Source organism: Leptidea sinapis, chromosome 2 (assembly GCF_905404315.1).
Source record: "Leptidea sinapis chromosome 2, ilLepSina1.1, whole genome shotgun sequence".
Taxonomy (NCBI): Eukaryota; Metazoa; Arthropoda; class Insecta; order Lepidoptera; family Pieridae; genus Leptidea; species Leptidea sinapis.
The window spans coordinates 1,748,410-1,762,662 of record NC_066266.1 but is presented as its reverse complement, the minus strand read 5'-3'; the positions used below and the strand labels follow the sequence as shown (position 1 = coordinate 1,762,662).

The 14,253-nt window shown below is 33.3% G+C and overlaps 1 protein-coding gene across 5 annotated transcripts in view; it reads left to right on the top strand.

The window, feature by feature from the left end:
• Positions 1–14,253, top strand: part of LOC126974674 (protein enabled) — an 80,617-nt gene that overhangs the window by 15,818 nt on the left and 50,546 nt on the right. For 2 of the 5 annotated variants that reach the window (XM_050822234.1, XM_050822241.1), the window contains exon 1: positions 4,607–4,795. The exons of 1 other annotated variant lie outside the window; for it this stretch is intronic. The gene's annotated coding sequence lies outside the window, so the exon portion shown is untranslated. Of the gene's footprint in view, positions 1–4,606; positions 4,796–14,253 lie in introns of those variants that run through there. 2 more of the 5 variants (XM_050822249.1, XM_050822259.1) reach the window with 2 other exon arrangements.

The window sequence follows — 14,253 nt, the reverse complement described above, 5'->3', positions numbered from 1 at the left end:
CTACATAGCGTCATTTTTATTAATCTATTTTTATGTATGCGTTCAATTGTTGGTAGATTGTTCAATTGTTATAACAATGTTTCACTGGTATATTGATCATTCATAAGTTCATGATCATAAATATGTATAGGGATGGATATATACATATTTATTTATTTATAATCGCTTATAAAATGCTCACAGAATACCTTTACTTATGTATGGTGTATGTGGATGATGCAGCTACTGTACTCAATAACTTTTGTATTCATATACATTTACTTTTTTTACTTACTCGTGTAAGGCATTGACTATTTGACGTTTGAGTATGTTTGTTGCATCATTTTACATATTTTATTGTAATTGAAATGATTTGTAAATCGATGTAAATGTAAATATTGATATAAAAGAGTGGCAATGAGTTTCTTGCTACTTCTTCTCATTAGCTCAACCCTTTACGAAGTAGCGGTAGATTAAATAAGATTTTTTTTGACATTCATAAGTGTCATTTCCGTGACCTACGTGAATAAACTGATTTTGATATGATTGATTTGATTTGATCGTCATATAAGCCGGAAGACGTCCACTGCTGGAAAGAGGCCTCCACGATGATCGGTCCTGCTCTGGGGGCCTATTCCTAAAATCGATATTCGATATATCGTGGCTAATCCTACTCTAAGTTACGAGTACATCGTATTCAATATCGAAACGATGATTGAACGAACGCAACATTTTTCGATATTATCGCTCCTAACGCTACTCTTAGTTGAAAATGTCAGAGACAAATATTCGAATTTCACAAATAATCAAACTCATAGGATATCATCCTCACCATCTGGATGTGTGGTGGTCCTCCACAGTGCGGTTTTCAAGGAGCTTTCTTCCACGTACTACAAAGCTGTGGAATGAGGTTCTTTGTGCGGTGTTTCCGGGTTTCAAAAAAAGCGCGTACACCTTCCTTAAAGGCCGGCAACGCTCCTGTGATTCCTCTGGTGTTGCAAGAGATTGCGGGCGGCGGTGATCACTTAACAACAGGTGACCCGTACGCTCGTTTGTCCTCCTATTCCATAAAAAAAAAATCTCAACACCTTCTAGGCTATCGTTGTTATTATCGTTTCAAGTTGTATAGATATATTTGCCATACAATATAAATACTTAATAAATATTATTAAAATAATTATATAAGATTTACTATTTAACAGGATTTTTATACTACCAAGTAATTTAAGTCATTTTGTTGATCGTTTATGCGTAGAAAGAAATGCAAATGGCCGCCTGAGAAATAGGAAGTCGACGAGAGGGGTTGAGTTACTTTTTTTTAGATTTTACTATCTACAAGTTTTGTATTATTTTTTCAATTTAAAATGGTCATATTCTATTCATTACAAAATTTTTGAATATTTACATTTTGTGAAAATGATGCAAATAGGTGGTGCAAAGTCTGGCATGGTCTTTAGAGCCTAAACTATGTTTTGACTTTTGACACTTAACAGCGACAGTGCACAGATAATATTTAGTTTTTCAAGGTTTGCGCGTAATTCATTCACTCTAACATCATAAAAAAATCAAAATATTAGTCTATGGTTACGATGCTGTTACGATAAACGATATGGAATACGAACATATTCGGTTAGAGTAGGATAGGTGCTATATATATTTGGGGTATTATCGTATCGTTGTAATATATCGCTGTCGATTTTGCAGGAGACCTCCTGCCCTTATCCAACCTATTGCGGCGATGTTGACTAGATCATCGGTGCATCCTATAATAATAATAATCAGATTTTTTTGTAGTTCATAAAAAATAATTATTTGATCAATGGAATCATAACACAAATATTGATGTACGCATAATCATTATTCAAATATAGGTTGCTAATAAAATTGACTCTTACTTGAATCATAATATCCAAATATTCAAATTTTATTTAATTAGCATTACACAAGAAAAAAATTGCGACTCGGTTACATATATCATATGCAAAGTTTTTTTAAGTATATATATAACGTACAAATACGTCGCTCACGATTTTATTATGCTATGGATAATTGTTTTATATTATGGATGAAAATTATGTACCTACCTACAGTTTATCATGTACATATATATGTTTATTTATCTTAGCATAAACTATGAACTAATTAAATCTGTTCGAGGATATTATTATTTGTATATAATATCAAATTTAACTTCCTCTACCCAATCGTACTAATATTATTGTTATTTCATGTCAATGAACAGCGAATGCGCACTTGTGCAGAACTGAACTTTAGTTTATGCCTATTACAGTTTCTCGGTACTTTTATAGGCAACCACGTTGAGAGACGTTTGCTCTCTCTTTGCTGTCTCTCTCTACCATAGTCTGCATGTTCAGTATAGAGCTATGTGTAGAACACAATGACGTTCTATGTACACATATAAGGACATATAATTCGCAGTCTTTTATTTTTAAATGAAAATAAGGGACGAGGTGAGCAGGACGTTCATCTGATGGTAATTGATACGGCCTGCCCATTACAATGCAGTGCCGCTTAGGATTCTTAAAAAACCCAAAAATTCTGAGCGGCACTACAATTGCGCGAGTCACCCGAAACATAAGATATTACGGGTCTCATTTGACCATTAATTTTACTTGCTGCGGGGCCCTTCGGACCGAGACACAATAATGCTTACCAATTCTTTCGCTTCGCGTTTTCGTTGTTCCTGGGACTTCTTGAAACTATTGGTATAATTACATTTATGTGTATTACAAAAAAAAATTGATAATTTAGTTAATTTTTATTATGGTAATTTATTTCCAAAATAGAACACTTAAAGATTACTGCTGGGTCTCTTGGGTTCCGTATTAAAGAATTAACTCTGAGTATAATATTCAATAAACGAATACTTAAACGTGTATTTCGTGACCCGGAAAAAGTTGACGTTAAACTTACATTGAAAAGATGTAAAGCATTTAGTAAGTTAATCCGGGGCAGGATTAATTCTAATGATTGCGAGTTACACATAATTATAATTATAAAACTGCATTGCGGTATAACTTCGAGCACAAAGCTGCATAATTTCATAAGTATTATACTTATTGTGGGAAGATAAAACTATATGTCTGAATTGAATTTAGAGCAGCACTGTTGTATAGCAATTCTCACCCAAATAAAAAAGCATCCTTTATTTTACTGTAGCATTTATGTGCTTATCATTATTTATATAATTAATAAGTTTACTATGCCTTGTTAAATCGCAGTAAACAACGGCCAGCAAGATAAAGAATACTATCTCTTTCACTCGCCTATATACCTTTCTCTTTCGTTCCATTGTTTCGTTAGCCGTGGTTTATAATATGTAGAACAATATGTCACAGAAATTCGCCATTTATAAGGCATTCAACTTCGTACAGGTTAGGTACAATAAACAACTGGACTCCTAATCGCCTATTAAAAGATCGTTAAAAAATGCGGCGTTGTATGTATGTATCCATCAACTTATACAGATAACATTCAAACATTCATTTTAATTAACACCTTATTTCGTGATAGTAATGTTCAAAGTCTATTGTATCGCCCATTAGATGTAGTAACACTACGTCACGCGCGAGACGGACGCGAACACGGGGCAAGAACATTTTTTATTTTATAGTAAAATGATTAAAAACGTCAAGTTAGTTATTCAATTTTGTTAATTTAAAGGGACACTAACATGAAATAAGACTCCTCCCTTTTTAAGTTTGGATATGATTTGGAAAATTTTCACTTAACACTTTTGTCATTCAAAGCGCGGTCGAAACAACTGAACACCAAGTCGATTTTAATAATAAGAAATACAATCAGTTTTTGTTCTTAACGCACATACTATTTATAATATACTTATTTTTTAGTTGTATATTCGTAGTTTTACGAATAGTAACGAATTAGTTATAATATATTTTACAATACATGCAATTATAATTAAAGTAAGAAGCACTGACTGATCGCGCCGAGTTTACCCGAACGAGTGTTACGTACCGAATCGTGACAGTTCAGTCTCATTCAATACGCGCTAATTAAAGTGAGCCTAAATAAGTTATTACTTCAAAATCTATTGAAAATTATATTTACAATATAGCATAGTACATATTTTAAAGTTAGTAGTACAGAATTAACAATTTGTCATTTTTAAGTGATATCCCTCTTTATTGAATTTATTATACGAATTAAATTTGTACCTAAAATTTAAGGACAGTGCGGGACTCGAACCCGCGGCTCTCGAGTTCCGTCCGAACGCTCTTACAAACTGTCACCATAAATCGTAAATTTTGGAATATCTTGGTTAACTCTCAGGTTGTGTCTTTATCTACAGCATTTACTTTACAGGTGATATCTGTTAACCGTTGGATATGAGGAAATTGACTTGAGATGTTGCTCTTTCAAATCTCATCAGTTTATTATTTTCCCCCAATTCTCGGACTAAATATATACAAATTTATATTGTACAAAATTCTTTCGAGCCAAATTAAATTTGACTACAGAATAATGTTTTTCATGTTCATTTTGGAGTATCTTCGTGATTATAACTTAATCTATGTCCAATATAAACAAATCTGCACCGTTCCCGCCCTTAGTGTTAGTTTACTGTTTTGTCTAGTTCAGTTGCCCGCGAGTAATGCGCATGCGCATACGTGTATCTACTTTTCATTGAGTGATCAATGTTTTATTATGACAATGAACAATTGTGTGAGTGGAATTTGATTTGATTGAGTGTTGCATAACATGAAAATAACTTGTTATTTTAAATTGTTTACTTGAGGTTTTCCGTTTGAAACAGTTTGTATAAAAGTTTCTGGTAAAATAATATTTCGATGATTGTTATGTCGTATATTATAAATACTGTATACTATTAGTTACCTTCATTCTTATTTTTTTGTGGATTACGAAAACTTTATAAAATATTATCAATCACAAATAAAAAAAGTTTCTTAAAAAACATCTTCTGATCTGATCAAGATCGCGGAATACGTTAGATGAGGACAGCGCAGGACCGCTCGCCGTGGAGTTTATTGGGGGGGGGAGTCAAATACACACTGTACACTTACAGATGAATAAAATTAACTATAATGCCATACAAAGTAAAAACATGTTTTTTGTCATTGTTTATAAATTAATATTATTACGTGGCTGTTTAAGGCTGCGATCATACAGACCTTGACAAAGAAGAGGGTTTTGTGTCTTTGGGTAACAGATATTTTTTTTTTCACAGCAAGTCTTTCTTTTGTGAGATCTTAATGTGCATGGCTAGTATGTGTCGAAAAGTGACTATTTATACGATATATATAATACAAGTTATTATATTAAATATTATAAACTATTATATATAAAGAGTATTTTATACGATAAAATATCCTATTAAAATATTTTATTAGTGTTACATTACACTACATGGACCACAATAATAACATTGCTGAGAGCCCTAGCTAAAGTAAGTAATAGGCACTGACCTGTATAAATACCACTGGACAGGCTGTTCCATATGTTTGACTGCAAATTTTTTGTGCCTATTTGAAACGCCTCTCGCGAGCGTCCATAGTACTAATACTAATTTTGACGTATAATACAAATGGCTGCGAAGGAACGTACAATACTCTGAAGTATTATTACATTTTAATTAATTAATGTTGTTTTATTTATATTATTTTATTTGTTAGTGCACGCTAATATCAGAAATTAAATTTAAAATGATTCAGCCATTTTAAATGCGGGCTTCAGCGATGTATTAAGTATGGCAAATTCCCCATATAATTTAGTGTTAGCTTGTTGCCGATCGGTTCACAAACAAAAATTATAAATATGACATCAAAAATAATTCTAAACGAATCAATTTTGAGAAAATAAATACCAATTTGCCTTTTAAAAAGTTAAATTTAAAGGTTATTCAAGAATCCTGAGCGGCACTTTATTGTAATGGGCAGGGCGTATCAATTACCATCAGTTGAACGTCCTGCTCGTCTGGTCCCAAAAAAAATGCGAAAACATTAAATAGGTAGGTACATATACAATATATTAGTCATGCAGGGCTCTCTCGGGGGTTCGTCGACAAGTGCCGGAAATACCATGTCTCCAGATTTACCTACCTTGTGATGATCCCGAGAAAAATCACTTTGTTATCCAGAAACTATCAATAGGTAATGTAAAAAAGGCATTTATTTTATCAAAATTGATTCCATTAGAATTATTTTTTATGTCATTTCTAATAACTACTAGATACTACTACCGCTTGGGAAACAAATGGCGCTCTGAGAGAGAAGAAGCGACGCAAGAAACTCATGTATTACTGCTGTCTCTTATACACAGCTATGAAGAGAGAGACATACATACACTTGAATACGTATTAGAATACAGACTATTACTTTACTAGGTATAATACAGTAGCACCTCTCCGAAAGTCAGAACTCCGAAAATGTATCCCTCACTTATTATAATGCAGATAATCTGCAGGGTATTTTTATGAAATATAACAAATAGATTGTATTGTGAATTTATAAATAAAATTAAATTTCGTTTATTTCAAAATTTGCATGTACCTACGTTTTAGTGGTTGAGACTTCCCAGTGTGTTGTCTTAGGACACTTGTATTGGGAATATCTCTCAACTTCCTTAGCGGATACATAATACTTGATAAACTATATAGAAATAAACAAAAATGATTAATAACCAAATTTTACAATTATCTCACAATTAAAACAAGTCTGAAAACTGTGTGGGTGTGTGTGAGTGAGTGTGTGCATGTGGGTTTGAGTTTGGATCTTTAATTGGGTTCTATCTATAGACTGCGTGTACAAAATGAATAAAAAAGTAAAATAAAATTGTGTATGTATAAATGTATAAAATATTCACGCTGGACTTATGACATAACTACGGAAAATTTGTTTTGAAATAGAGCCTAATGGCATAGATGAAGGATTGGTCTCCGCTGCGCTCCAACTAGATACCGTACAACCTTAGAACAATAGCTTTTTTATTGCAGCAACTATTAGATGCTGCGCTTCATGTTATTTTACATTGATTTTAATAAAATACAAAAATATTACTTATGTTATGCGATCCCAGTGTCTCTCTTATTTCTTGTATATTATTTTAACAAACTTTTACTACGCAACCTCAAATCATGTCGCACGTCAACGTCACACATTGTTCGAGACTGGCTCGAGTACGCCCACTGTGGTGTAGTCTTTCTAATGGTTTCTAGTTGGAGCGCAGCGGAGACCAATCCTTAATGCAAGGCTAATGGTTCATCAGACTGTTTTCTGCATATTTTCTGGATTAGGTATACCCATACTGTACCAGTTAATAAAACACTGTATACTTTAATATATAATAATGTCAAACTTTTTTACACAAATTATCAGCCTGTGTTATGGGTTGCAAGACAACGATATATTTAACAATATACACACAACACACATAAATACATATAAACATGCATGACTCGGAAACAAACATCCATATTCATCATATAAATGATTGCACCTACCGGGATTCGAACCCTGGACCTGTAGCTTAGTAGGTAGGATCGCTAACCACTCGGCTATACAGGTCGTCGTAAATATATATAATTGAACAACATTTCGTTTGTCCTCATTATCCCATTTTAAATGAGTACTCAAAACGTATTTCATATCGCAGTTGATTGATTGATATTAAAATAACGATCACAGAATAATAAATCAGATACGGCGTCGTCGACTAGCCAATTGAGTAATAAGTCATGTCGCTCGAGGTCGCGAATCTGTCTGCATTCATAATAATGCTCCTATTTATAATATTTCAATACGACTTTCATTTAGTTTATATTTAAATGGTTCATTCGCAGGAATCAATATTTTCTGTTAAGTTTCCTAATGACCAACGATGGAGGTCTCCCTGCATTTTCTTGTAAGTGCATATATCATTGGGATAATATACACTCACTTTAATGTTAGCCCACACGTCTCTGAGACCTATTACAAGGAGCTATGCATAATTACATCACACAAATTTAATGGATTTTAACCCCCGTCCCGCGCCCCTATTAAATTTTTTCTTTACATTATAACTTTTGAGTTTTTATATTTAAGATTTATCTTGATTTATTCATGTGTCTTCAGCTTTGCATCCCCGTTGTCCCATGTCGCAGTCGGATAATCAGGTTAAAGTGTGACGTAATTTATGGATGGCCCCCCAATTGTACCTCAATACTTCTTTGCACTATGGTATAATAATATACTCCGCCTGGTATTCTCATCCCGTGACAGCTTCGTCACGTGATTCTCCTAAGACTAAGTCATCAGTTGCGATGATGTTCTCAAACCATTTTCGAGTGAAACAACGCTATAGATGTGAGCGACACGACAATAATTATTAGCGATTAAACTGGCGAGCTGTCAGATTGACATTTGTCAATGTGATGTGTTGCCACTGTGTGTGATTCAATTACCCGAGCAACATATGTTTTTAACTTAAAGCAATTATGAACTAATAATTCAATAAATAAATTAATTTTAATCTAAGGAGATAGATCACACGAGTTACTAATAAGTTAAACTAGTTAATAATTTATTTTAATTTCATTAAGTCAATCAGAAGGTTCCTCAAATTACTGAAAAGGACAATCAATGTTAACGTTAACGTTTATTGTAACGCTGTTGATTACCAATAAATAAATAAAGTAACACTTATCGTGACGTAGTCTAGGCGGAGTATATTATTATATTAAGTAGGTACCATGCTTTTCACTGGATGCCGCCTGACGGCTAGGTGTGTGTGTGTGTGTCAGTGCAGTAATGTGCAAGCAATATTGTGTTTTGTTGTGAAGGGTGCCGCACCAAGTTAAGGCTTAATATCTTGTGTCTCTGCTTAGAATTTTATGTTATGGGCAGTACGTACCCCTTCATCATCATCAGCCGGGAGACATCGGTCCTGCGCTAAAATCCAATGTATTCCGGCGATCTTGACCATATCGTCGGTCCATCTTGTGGGGGGCGTAACACCGCGTCTTCCTGTCTTTATGTACCCCTTACCACCAGGTAATAAGAGAAATAACATAAAATAAAAAAAACAATTTGATTGCCGGTAAATTTTTCCTTGAACAATATAATACTCGTAGCAGTATTTCGATAAGAGAGAATAATTGAACGTCCGGTGTTATTCCGTTATTTGTGTGTATGTGATAACGCTAATTAAATAATGACCTATATTGATTTGTTTGTTTATTTAATAACAAGATTACATATTTCCTGCGTAATGTGGAAAAGATAAAAAAATAACTAGGGACTTAAATGTTTTGATATACCTAGTTGTTTTTGTTAACAGAGTTGTTTACAAAAACATGTTGCTGTTCGAAAATATTCGAGACTTATTCTTGTATAAGTAGGAGAACGTTTGGTTCGTTGATTCATTCAGTAACAGCTCTCAAGTCAGGTCGATATCTATGTTAATCGATTCTTGTGTTTAGTGTTATAAGGAGTATATCATTGACTACTGCGTCGTGTAATAAATTATTTGTGAAAATTTACTGCGTTTTCCAAACCCTTTAGTCCTGAATCATAACATTAATTTGTCTACTGTAATTTCTTACATTCTTCTCTTGGATAACATCAGGTAACTGACTTGTTACTCTTATCCTTAGACTCCCGCCTGACTTGGTCACTTTTTTGTTAAATTGTTCTAATTCATCTATCACTTGCGTTTTTGATAGAAGATCGATTCTTCTTATCTTATCGTAAGGTTTGAAACTATGCTTGCTCCTTTCCATGGCTCTTCTTAACTTGTCAAAAGATTTAATTTCAAGAGAGTGCCAATTCTTCTTGGACTTTCTTTAAAAGTTAATCTTTCCTCCTTCCTCTGAAAATGATTTAGATTCCTTTTGTTGTCTTATAGAAATTATTTGTCATCTTTTGAAGTCAACTTTCGTACTATTGCTATTTTATGCATTATTTTCAGTCCGCCTTTCATGCTTTTTTTTAATTTAACTAATTGCTAATAATCTATTAGCAATTAACAATATCATTTACATTGTTTGGTCTTTTGCCATTGCAGCAACTTACGCTGATGTTTTCCGACGAACTATTTAGTCTCCTGACCCGTTATAATATATTTATTCCTTATTATTATTATTATTAATATAGTTATTCCTTACATATCTTGGAAACGATCCTTATTTTCCCGCATAATATGACCTCTCTACCTTTATTTGATTGTGAAATTGTTCTAATCCACCTATGACTTGCGTTTTTTCATCGTATCTTGACGTTTGACGCTATGCTCCTTTGGTTTTTTCTAGGCCTTTTAAGAGTGTCCATGTTAAGTCAATCATAACAATATTCTGGAGCTATAAGTTCTTCTTTTCAAAGACATAATTAAGCGCTGGACTTAATTGTTTCTTTGAGGGTTGTTCGAGCCTGTTAAATTCTGTGGCTTCCATTTATCCTGAAGTTCATTAGTTATAATTATATATCCATTTTAGGCCTAAATTTTCGTATTATTCTTCATAAGTTTGGACTAAATATAAATAGTCCTATCTCCACATCTCATAATTTCATTTAAATTAACCAAAAAATATATTGAAATGAGCGTTATTTTGCGGGAATCCATAATCATCCAAACGTTAATTCCGCTAAGATTCTAAGACTGAATTTTAGTCTTGTATCAGAACTCGGCGAGTGAACATCTCCTGAGGATGCCTCGAGTAGAGACGAATTACGTGTCGAATTGGTTAAAGACAAATTTTAGTGGAATTAACACTCGAGAATACTCGAAATATATGAATTTATATGAACCAATTATTGTTTAAAATAAATTGAGGGGCAACAAGACATTTTTACATTGTTTGATCTGTATACGGAACCGTCGCTGCAACCTTGAATAACGAATGAAATCGACCCGATATTCTACTGTTTTTGCGGTCAACCACAGACAATGTCTCGTAAATAGATCGCGATAGTGGCCGCCCGTGGATTCGATTACCGAGAGGTCAATTTGAGAAATCATTAACACTCACTTCCAAGACAAGAGCAATGGAACAACATTGTTACAAGATAGTTCCTACACACGACACAGAGAAGGTAAACGGAGAACGGAATGAATACGGAATGATGATATCAGACAGGATCATGCAGGTGTAAAGAAGAAAAAATATGAAATTATAAATTTTACTAATATGTTATATTATTGTCTTCAACACACTTGCTCGTAAAGTGGCATAGTTGCACACACACAAAATTATCCCTACAACGTTAAGTTAGTACCTAACTGCATATTTTATTGGAGTAAACAGGGCATTTTATTGTTGCAACAAAGGTTTTATACCGCTGCAAATCCATTTACATTTTTGGTATAAATAAAGGTGTCGCTAATTAAGACGAAAAACGCTTTATTATTATCAAATCAAATACATATATAAGAGATTTCCACGTATATAGTCACCAATAACCATAAGGCGTAGAGACTTCAAATTTGGTAGAAATATTCCTTTCGCCGAGTAGAGATCAGCTAAGAATTTAAAGAAATTCCATCCGCAAGAGTTTTTTTTTATAACAGAACAACGTCTGTCGGGTCCGCTAGTTATTTATAATTCACAATAATTTGTTATGAAATATATGCATTTTATCACTTAAATTATAATTTTGAATTAGGCTGTATAGTTTATTATGTATCACAGCTTAAACTTTCACTTATTTGAAATTTAAGTATGTTACAGGTAGCGATATAATAAAAATCTTTAAATTAATTAACCTAAAAAATACAAAAGACCTATGCGGCCATTCGACTAATATTGTAATATACCTACTTGTCATTATAACATATGAATTAGCAATAATATTTAATGAATGCATTATCAAATCAAATCAAAATCAGTTTATTCAAGTAGGTCACGAAATAGACACTTATGAATGTCAAAAAAATAAATAAAATATTTTTCTTATTGAATCTACCGCTACTTCGTAAAGGGTTGAGCTAATGAGAAGAAGTAGCAAGAAACTCATTGCCACTCTTTTATATTATATAGATTTACAGATCATTTCAATTACAATATAATTTGTAAAATGATGCAACAAACACACTCAAACGTCAAATAGTCAATGTCTTACACGAGTAGGTCAAAAAAAGTAAATGTAAATTAATACAAAAGTTATTGAGTACTAAAAATAGATGAGGGTGTGTTCCCTGACCTCATGAAATACAGCAGTTATACCTTTGTTTAAATCGGACAGTTCTTTTGACCCTGCTAATTTCAGACCTATTTCTGTGCTGCCTGTTTTAGTAAAATTTTTGAAAAACTTTTGCTTCAACATCTACAAATGCATTTTTGTAAATTAATGAACAAAAATCAATTTGGTTTGAGACGAATAATCTGCACTTAAACAGTAAAAAAGCAAAGTGTTAACGGTTCGTTACACCAAACACGGCGGAGGTACAATCCAACGTACTTATAAATGACCAGAGATTGGAACTTGTGGACACTACGGTCTTCTTGGGTATCACGTTAGATAAAAAGCTTCAGTGGGGTCCACATATTGCCCATCTGGCAGATAGACACAGCTCTGCGGTATATGCAGTTAGAAAGATTACAGAGTACACGAATGTTGCGACCGCTAGATTAGTGTACTTCAGTTATTTTCACAGCATCATGACGTACGGTATTTTACTATGGGGTCTTCTACGCGGAAAAAGTCGTGGTAAGAATCTAGTTTGCCATATGAGGAATTCGATAAATATGCATCACCATACATTTATTTATACCAAGGTTTTGTTACCGGTTGGGTATTCTGCCAGTTTTTCTGACAAGTTAATTTATTCACTTTAGCTTTGTAGCTACTTCAATCATTATATGCATTCATAATTTTAGTGTTAACACTAATCAGTCTTATTTAAAACAAATTCAACATGGCGCGTAACCGAAAATCGTGATGATTTGTTATAAAATGTCTCTCATACGTTGATAAAGAAGTTTCATTGTGAGTTTTAAACCGCACGCACTCTCTCGGGAACCAGGCTTTAAATCTGTCGCCATAGACATAATGTATATAATAATAATATTGACACACTTTTTTACACAGATTATCTTGCCCCAAACTAGGTACCTATAGCCTGTACTATGGGCAAAAGACAACTATATATTTAATACGATATACTTACTTAAACATTCATAAAAACAACCATGATTCGGAAAAAACATTTATATGAAATCATATAAATGTTTGCACCTACCGGGATCCCAACCCGGGATCTCCAGCTCAGTAGGCAGGGTCACTAACCACTGGGCTATATAGGTATATAGATGATGGTCGAATTACCTATGGGTTATTTAGCTTCTTAAAGTGCAGATAAAATCTACACCAGTGGGAGAGGCTTCTATCCACAGGGGTCTAGGTGGGGTACCACAGGGACGCCATTTTCTTCCGTGAAACAGGAATGGTAGTAGCTAGTGAAATTACATACATTTGGTGATTGTTGAAAGACTGTTTTTCTTGGCATTGCCATAGATAGTAATTTACAATGGGGCCCACATATCAATAACTTAGCAAATAGATTGAGCTCTGCAGCTTTTGCCGTTAAAAAGATCATACAGTTGACTGATTTGAAAACAGCTCGTTAGGTCTCAAACAAAACAAATAAAAATATTTTATTTCGTAGGTAAATTGTATACAACTTTTTCTTCATAACTGATTTATATTCGTTTAAGGGTAGGTTCTGCATGTCAACAGGGACCTTATTGTAAAAACGTACACAAAACCCTCTGAATGAATTTGTGACTTTATGAAGTCGACTTACATGACCAGCAAGCTTATCCATATTTCTATTATTTACATTATAAGTGTCCCTATTTTTCTTAAACAATATTTTTTTTACATAAACAAGGTTTTCATATATGTATTGCGATGTCATAGTCAAAACATTTATTTCCTTAAATTTATTTATTAATAACACTCTTGGTCCTAATTTATAGATGGCCCGAATAGCTCGTTTCTGCAGTGGGAAAATAGTGTTAACATCAGAAGCATGTCCCCAAAGTAAAATGCCATAATAATTATGTCATATCTGTAGGTCTATTTTACATACTTCCATAACATAATGTCATATGGTTTGTTATTGTGGGGAAATCCATAGTATTTTCTAACACCCTATTACAATTTGAATGAAGAATGAATGAAATGAACATTCTGTTCGCCTCGTAAAACTCATAAAAACACTCTTTTACCGTTTTTTAATTTAAAAAAAACTTGAGAACGAATTCATGTTTTGTAATATAGCATGTTGAATACCTTG